Source organism: Botryllus schlosseri, chromosome 5 (assembly GCF_051294905.1).
Source record: "Botryllus schlosseri isolate E-star chromosome 5, Bs_hap1, whole genome shotgun sequence".
Lineage (NCBI taxonomy): Eukaryota > Metazoa > Chordata > Ascidiacea > Stolidobranchia > Styelidae > Botryllus > Botryllus schlosseri.
In genome coordinates, this window is record NC_137240.1 from 22,000,950 (window position 1) to 22,009,647 (window position 8,698).

The 8,698-nt window shown below is 39.0% G+C and overlaps 2 long non-coding RNA genes across 2 annotated transcripts; one reads left to right on the forward strand and one right to left on the reverse strand.

Annotated features, from left to right (window-relative positions):
• Window positions 1-5,302: 5,302 nt before the first annotated feature.
• Window positions 5,303-8,098, forward strand: LOC145439394 (uncharacterized). Its single transcript, XR_013915189.1, has 3 exons — window positions 5,303-6,019; window positions 6,094-6,252; window positions 7,425-8,098. It is a non-coding gene; the product is annotated as an uncharacterized LOC145439394 (long non-coding RNA).
• On the reverse strand, window positions 6,629-8,525 carry LOC145439395 (uncharacterized). The gene is made up of 3 exons (XR_013915190.1): window positions 8,134-8,525; window positions 6,822-7,391; window positions 6,629-6,749 (listed from the first exon to the last, which is right to left on the reverse strand). It is a non-coding gene; the product is annotated as an uncharacterized LOC145439395 (long non-coding RNA).
• Window positions 8,526-8,698: the final 173 nt, after the last annotated feature.

An 8,698-nucleotide genomic window follows, 5' to 3' on the forward strand; every position in this document is an offset into this window, starting at 1 on the left:
GTGATTGGTGAGTTCACAACCGTATAGCTGTTCCAGCCGATGATTGACAACTGAGGTATATATACGACTTATTCGTATGCGACGTCCGATACTTTGAAATGACTGATTGCGACGCAAATCGATCTGGATACCAGTCTGACTTAACTAAAAACATGACGCATTATGTTTATATCTCCAAGGAAATCGTCACGTAAAAGCAATTCCTCACGTTTGAGTGATTCGGTGGCGAATATCCACAAACAATTCAGGAAGTTGTACTTCAGATATTACTGTGGTAAGTTACCACTTTTTAGGAATTTTAACTTGAAAGCACGATGGACTAATATAAATATATTATTGTAGTACTTCAATTGAGTGCTCAACGTATTTGAGAACAAGGACATCCGCTCGCACCCTTGGTTTTGAGAACCGTGATGAAGATATCGCTTGACAATTTCAGCGATCATTTGGTTCGATTTCAACCAGAAATAATTGTCCAAGTCGATCCCGAGCATGGCTAGACACCAATCCGATTAGATAGTCCAGGTTTCGGCATCTTGCGGCTCTTTCATGCATCTGCTATACTCGTCGTATTTACACTAAATAAATATATATTGTATGAATACATTGTATGAAATATTATTTCTCTTTAGAAATTTTTGTTGTCTCAGGAAATGTTCGTTTAGTTCATGCTGTCGGAAGGCACACTAACTAGCATTAATTGCAACTTCTCCTACGACATGGAATTTCCAAATTGTTCTAAATTTGTGGGATTCATGGTGTTTGAAGACTACAATGGTTATTTACACCAGGCCAACATTTCTTATTTTTTTTATTCCGTAGCTGCCGACTTGTAGCACGGTCCACTTCTAGGCTTTTTAAGACACCGCTTACGCCAGTGGTTCCCAACCGGGGAGGAATTCCCCCCTTGGGGGGAATTTTGCAATTTTTAGGGAGGAATTCCACTTTATAATTGTAACGGATTTCCCAAATTGTTCATGCCCGAACTGTCATGTAGTCAACCAGTTATATCCGAACGTATGCTCCTTTTGGCTGTTTTTTGTTTGCTGAAAGTATGTTCAAATGCTATTTGAAATCTCTTTTTCACATACGAATCCCCTCTCCCCATTTTTAAACTAGTTCAGATGTGCTGCAGTTCGCAAGACAATTTTGTAGGCAAGCGACGGCCTGTCAATCAAATATTTCCTAAGCGAGCAAATGTCGTGCCGATCTATCACAATAAAGCCTCTAGTGAAACAATTTATCTTATATTTTCAAGTCAACATTTTCAGACAGTGACAAAATATTCCAACGTCCAACGTTTTATATTCTCGAGTCATATGGCTTTGTTCGAGTCCTGCACAATGACTCGAGTCCAAGTCGAGTCAATACCCAGATTGTCTCGAGTCGAGTCGAGTCGTTTCCGTATTTTGAGAAAATGACTCGAGTCAAGTCGAGTCATCAGAAAATGGTGAATCGAGTCTGGTCAACCCTGCTATATATGAAAGTACCAATATTATTGGCCAAATGCATACGCAAACTTGAGAAAAAAATCGCGAGAGCAGTAAATTTATGGATACTGATTTTCAGGGCAGTTATATTAGCGATTGGTGCATGTTAAGCCGAAAGTACAAATGGAAGTGAGGGGGTCTGTTGAGTCATGCCTTCCAGCATTTGTTTAATTGGAACCAAGGCCATTATTTTTGGAGGTCTACGAAGTGTTATTACAGCACTGCTAGAAACAAACACCCGGCACCGCCCGTCTTATTCTCTCAGTCAACAGGTGTTTGCGCGGTAAAAATGACCTTTTTTAATCATCGGGGAGATTTATCCTAAGGGGGGAATTTTGGCTTAAATTTCGGCCAAGGGAGGCACGAGATGAAAAAGGTTGGGAACCACTGGCTTACGCGAACAAGATGTCGAGGATGAGCCTATAGATAAACCTCCAACACTAAGGTAGGAATTGTAGGCTCGAACCCACAACCTATGTGTGCTTTAGCTGTGGATTATACGACTACGCTAACTCGCCACCTCGCAATTTGAAAATGATTGTAACTAGGGTTGCATTTAAAACAAATGTTTGTTTAAAACGTGTTTTAAACAATGTTTTAAACAACGGCCTTTCAAAAAAATTGTATTTTTTTAAGTCGTAAAATCATGCCATAATTTTGTCAGTACTTTCCCAAAAAACATGTTGTGTGAGCCTACGGACAATTACCACCCGATATAGCCGACGCATACAACATGGGATGGTTGGAACCCTCAAAGTAGTCGGTTCAACAGCTATATCCAGTAGATATTTCGTCAAAGGAGCTACTTTGACCCTCTATCGTCAATTGGTAATCCACTATGACGTCACAATTGAATACTCGTGGCGTCATGGCTTTGAAAAAAAAAATAAACATGTTTTATATTGATATATTGATTTTTGTTTTAAATGGAGCCCTAATTGTAACGTGTGGTGAGGGATCAGTAAGTTTTAGAGCGTTTTAGCCGAGCCTCAAGTGTTCGCAATGCCTAATCCGCAACAAAATCCTAAACGCAAACACGTAGACTAGCTGCTACACGCTGCACATTGCACGCGTCAAATATTTTTTTTACAGATAATAAACGGTAATGGTAATATAGGGACGACTAACCGGTCGCTATCAATAGCAACTGCCCGAATTTCGTTGTGAATGTCAAAATCGGCCCTGTGGCATTACGATGGAACGCATAATTTATTCAGAAAAACAGCTGTATCAGTGGATACGATATGAAAATCAATCAAACTATATTACTCGTACCTCACAGAGTGGCGGATAGTGTACGAGTTGATCTTTTTTAGTCAACTTTCGCGTCATATGCAGAATAAGCCGTGTTCACGTGCATTGTTTGGCTGTGTAAATTAAAAATATCTCACTCGACGCTATAACATTACCCCCTATCGCCCACTTTGGTATTTTCGCCCCCTTGTTTCTCAAAATCGCCCGCTAGGATATCAATCACGTTAGAAACCACCAGTCTAGTGTGTAAGAGTAAGCTATTCCAATATATTTGTGCGACAATCTCCACCGCGATCTTTAGAGCTCTATGGGAAAACATAGTGTTTACATGAAGCTGAGTTATATGATACAGGGTTTGGCAAATCTTTCATCATAAGCCATATCGTCGTAACATCCTTGCAGCGCGTATCACTTATTGACTATCGTACCTAACAGAGTAGACTTCGAAGTGACCGAAGCGACCACACAAGATTGTCAGGTCGAATAAACCTTTTCTCAATAAATTAAACAAATACTTCGTTGGCGTAGATTAAACTACAGCTTTACTACGGTAGCAATCAACTTTTATACGCTTCGCGACCAATACCTTGGGAACCCGTGGCGAAATCGATGCCGCTGTCAGCTTCGGATAAGTTGGGATTCTTTGCTTGAAACGAATAATATGGAAAAACTAAAACTGTTTGACACACCAGTTGGTGATATATTATGTTATTGACATATGATATATATAGTAGCAGCGGTCGGCAGACCCCGGCGCATGTGCCGTATCGGGCTCGCGAGAACATTTTTCTTGGCACGCGCCAAATGATTTGACGCAAAAGACATATTACAACCAAGTTATTGCAAGAAATGAAACAGTTTTTAAAATGTACAAAGCTCGTAGGCGACCCACAATTATTTCGGAAATTATATCAGAAATCAACATAAGATATAGAGTCGTTTTAGGGCAGATTTTACCAATTGTAAAATTTTTTTCCCCCATCACCCTCCTCGTACATATTTGGTATAACGTGCTTCCAGTGCCGTGACAAAGCTTTCGACTTACAGCAGAAACCGACTTGACATAGCAGAATGTCGAGTTTTCGATTTTTATCAAAACTCAAACCCAATAACGTGTATGATGACAATGCATTAGCTCTATCCGTCTCATTATAAATATAGTTTAAATTTCGTAATATTGCTTAGGCGTAGTGAGTGGGTCGGCAGCGCTGATTCTTTATTCGATGTCCAGGGGAGCGACAGCTCAAAAACGTTTGGAAAACACTGGTCTATGTCTAGGAATGCTGCATTTATACGTTATACAGCAAAACGGTATTTCAGTAAGTATACTTGTAGTACAATTATATACACATACTGTGAATGATGTGACCATCACTGACCAAACGTATTTGAGATATCCGTACTTCAGCGAGGTGTTTCTTCAAAAAGTTATAGACAAAGGTTGGGGCATCTCGATTCCATCAGACCAATAACAACGGAGCGTAGCCTACGCGCCATAGTTCGCGAAACGCAGTTATTCTGCATTTTCTTAATTTCATTGAACGGTATAGGTCATGGGTGGGAAATTATTGTTCCGAGCGTGCCAAATAAGAATCAAAAATAGGGTGGCGGTGTGAGCTCAAAGTTAAAACTATATTCCTTGTCGTATTCCATTTCTAAATGGACAACAGTGAATTACATTGTTAACGCAAGCTGCTAAGTGTATGTGTTAAAAGTAATGGGTGATTTACGAAAAAATACTATTTATTTATTTAGTGTCATAATTCAAAACATGCGAAACATGAAATATTTCTTATTTAAATCCAATTTACCACATGCCCTTTTCTACGGAGACGTCAAAATGTACTTGGGATATTACAAAGCTGGTCTTGTTCTCGAGCTGAGTGTAGATTGGTATTTAGCTTTGATGTATTTGAAGCTTCGCTGGCACATGCCTTGAAATCAACACTCTCTCGGCCTCAGCCAGCCGACGAGTGTCTGTATTTCACTGAAGTTTTCTGATAATGCTCATTCCGAACATATCTCTAAAAACGGTGACCTGCCGAGTACAAACCAAAATGACGGGTTTCCATCTGACTCAAGTATACAAATATTTACTGCACCAAAATGCCGGCCTTCAGCCTACACCTCTACTTTTTAACATGCCCGTTCATCGTTTTTTGGTGACCGTAACTCACGTGCACTGATTAACTTGTTTTACGGATTATGGATTGGAAACGAATGGCATGACAATGGAAATCACAGACCGAGTAAGCCGCAATGTAACAATGGCAATAAACAAGTTTTGAACTATCTGGGATCCGCTACTTTTGACTATAGTCGTTCCCGTTCAGTTTAGTTCACACATTAGTATTAAAAAGTAGGTTTTATATTGTAAGATCCTGGCTACCTTTCACGGGCCAGTCAGGTCTGGTATAGATAATACTATCATGCCGTTAACTATATATTATATCGTAACCTGACGCAAGATTGAATCATGCATTATTAGTTGCAATGATTTTCACATAAGTACACGATAATATATTTATGTGAAACAGCTCATCGAATAGACACTTACGTGACCTTTGACACGAACCAATCAGGTTGCAGCAGGATGTAAACAAAGAACAAGCCCGGGCAAGCTTACTATGAGCTCTTATGGAAAAAGGTTGAAAAATGAAGGTTTTAAGCAAGATTACGTTGAATTGGGGATGACTGGCCTTAATGAATAGTAATAGCGTAGAGCTAGTATGTGGTTGCAGCTTTTAATCTAGGATGAACATGAATGGTGGCAAGTACGCACCAGCGTGCTGTGTCCAAATGCACGGGTTTTTGACAACTTTTCTGATTAAGCGACGATTGTTGTATACTATACTATAGGATTGTGGTAATGCATATTTTGACGATTTCATAGGCTCCAGGTCTCGAGCAAAATTTTCAAGCATATCTCATGTTCAGAAATATATATACTATAAAATATAGCTGCTGCCACACATCACAATTTTTGTGTATTGATTATGAAACTTGAAAGCTGTGGAGATTCTATCGAATTTATGGATTTGAGTGGAACAGCATCTTCTTCTAACACCGCGGAGAAAGCTACGAAGTATTTCATGGAGCGCTATGCACACGATTTAGGGATAAAGATTGAGGAGACAATCCACTCTTTTTAGAAGCAATATTCTAGTGAACAGCTAATGTTATGGCAACTTGCGGAAAAGTGAGATAACACACTCAATGGAAATACACGTTCTCGGAAAATCCATTATTGATTCGTCTTGCACTTGTAAGACAGGGTAAGTAAGGAAAAAGACATTTTTTCAGAGACTCCTTCAATAGATATTTTAACCATGATTTATTTTCATATTAGGTTCTGATATATGCTCTCATGCATATGCATTGATTAAGACAATCCAGCACCTGAAGCTAAAAGGACTACATTGTGATTTGCATCAGCATCAGTGAGCTCCATCGTGATTGACAAGCAATCTCTCCACCGTACTCGCAACCGATCAACTCCTGCCTCAAGGTAGATTTTGGTGTATCTGGTGTCTTCAGTTTTATAACATTCCATCAAACACAAATAATCCTACAACATTTTCATCTGGAGAATTGTTCATTCAACAAATTGGGCATCTAAATGAGCTTCAATAATGCACACCACTGGAATATCTAGACATGCACTGTTGGTACAGACTGACCATGGCACCGCGCAATTACGATCCGTAGCATGCTATTAGGCATTACGATATTGACAATGGAACTGAATTTGCACAATTGCCGAATATGTTGCGTCATTCATTTTTAATTTTCAATCTTGAATTAGAGTATGCAATTAGTCCATATATATTTGGTTAGTTGTGATACACAATGCTGCATAGTATGACACCAGACAAAATTTCATACTCCTTGATTCTTCCGATCAGCTGTTCAATATGAATACGTTCTCTCGCCATCTTTCTTGTTGTGGAACAGTCTGGCTCAGGCATTTGAAGGTGTGTAAATCACGTGCAGGAATATTTAAATCTAGATTCAGTTTCTTGATTTCAGACTCAATGGTGAATCCCTTTTCTGCCATGATAGCATTGCCTGGCTCACCATAGCTGAACTCCATCATTTTCTTACATTTCTTGTCGAATCCACATATTTAACTAATATTTCGATCTTAAATGCTCCCTGTAAATAGTTCCTGCACAAAAGTAAGTGTACCACAATCCATCAATCCTTTCAAAGTTGTATGTGATTTATTGACAGTCAATAATCATTCTAGATTTGAGAAATCATGAATGAATGCAAATGGTGCATTTTTAAGAACCACATATCTACATGGCCAAATCGTGATTTAATGAAGCAGTTACATATGGCTGACCCAATGGTTAAATACTATGCTTACAGCAATACTATAAATTTGACGTCAGTTGGATAAGTCGGGCAATCCAGAAAGAATTTAATGTAGTCTAGCATAAAATTTCAGCTTCTCCGCATCTTTTGACATTATGATGCTCCTCTGAGAACTGAACTTCACTAGCAATAATTGTCCGCCAATTTGTAATTTTCCTGGACGAGTTTACTGTTTTGTGCTTCTATACTTCTTCCAGAAATTTGATTTACTTGCGTTTATCCATCGACTCCCTCTTTCTGCAGCTTCATAAAAGATATCCATCAAGCCTGCACAAAATATATAATATGTTTATTTTACAGAGCAATACTGCTGTGCAGGCACCTATCAAGGCGTACTCGTCCGACTCGTACAACGTATCACCGCTACCAATTTCAACTATTCGTCTCATTATTGAATATATTGTTTTCAACAATTTCAATACATTACACACCATCAAGCAACAAAACTGGAGTGGAATAAAACGAGACACACACCAAGTCGATTGTGGCATCAAGTGTGACTGCATTTCAGATTGGACTCATTTTGAAACACAGAATTGTTTCATCTAGATCAGTGGTTCCCAAGCTTTTTGACCTATCGCCCCCTTTTCAAGGTCAATACCGATCATCGCCATCAAATTTTGTGTACTGAAAATTGGGCATACAAACCTGTAATCACCGGCGGGTTGACTAAAAAAAAGGGTCAAATTTTCGGCTCGATGTCTAATTTGACACACTTTTGTAACTAAATTTCCGTGGGTTGACTAAAAAATAAATAAAAAATGAAAAAATGTCAGCCGTTTTGACGCGTCATTGCCCCCCGAATCGCCCCCTTCGCTATTTTCGCCCCCTTTGTCCATTTTCGCCCCCTTCGTTATTTTCGCCCCCCTAGACCGCCAAATCGCCCATGTTGGGAACCACTGATCTAGATTCTAGATTATGTCACGATTCAATATTTTTGGTACAATAATAGATATGTCATTTTCTTAATAAAATGGGAATTCAGATGACTACAAGGAAGTCCACATGCCTTTATCCAGATTTTACATTCTTCCATGCATGTCATTGGCTCTGGAAAAGGTAAAAGCGCACACCAGGAACGGTCTGGGTAGCCATCTCCATGTTACGCAGGCTATTAGCACAGTATTTATCCTGATACCTGATACAATACACGAGCTAGAACAAAAAATGACGATTTCAGCCGGGAACAGATCATGTTGCCTAACATATATCATATTAATATGATCATTGAATATGCAGACAAGTGTCCAGTGTAACAGTAATTTGCTAGATAATGATACAGACTGTAGACTACTATATACAAATGTCGATTCCATAAATAGAACGCATATAACGCCACATAATGGATACCACACATATCCTGACTCAATATTCCTCTAGTACATTATATTCGCTACGACAATCCTATAGTATACGACTAAGAATAATACAGCAATAGTTGCTTCATCCGAAAAGTTGTCAGAAATTCATTCATTTGGACATACCATGCTGATGCGTGCTTGCCATCATTCATGCTTATTGTAGGTTATAACACTGCATATACATACTAGCTCTACGTTATTACCATTCACCAA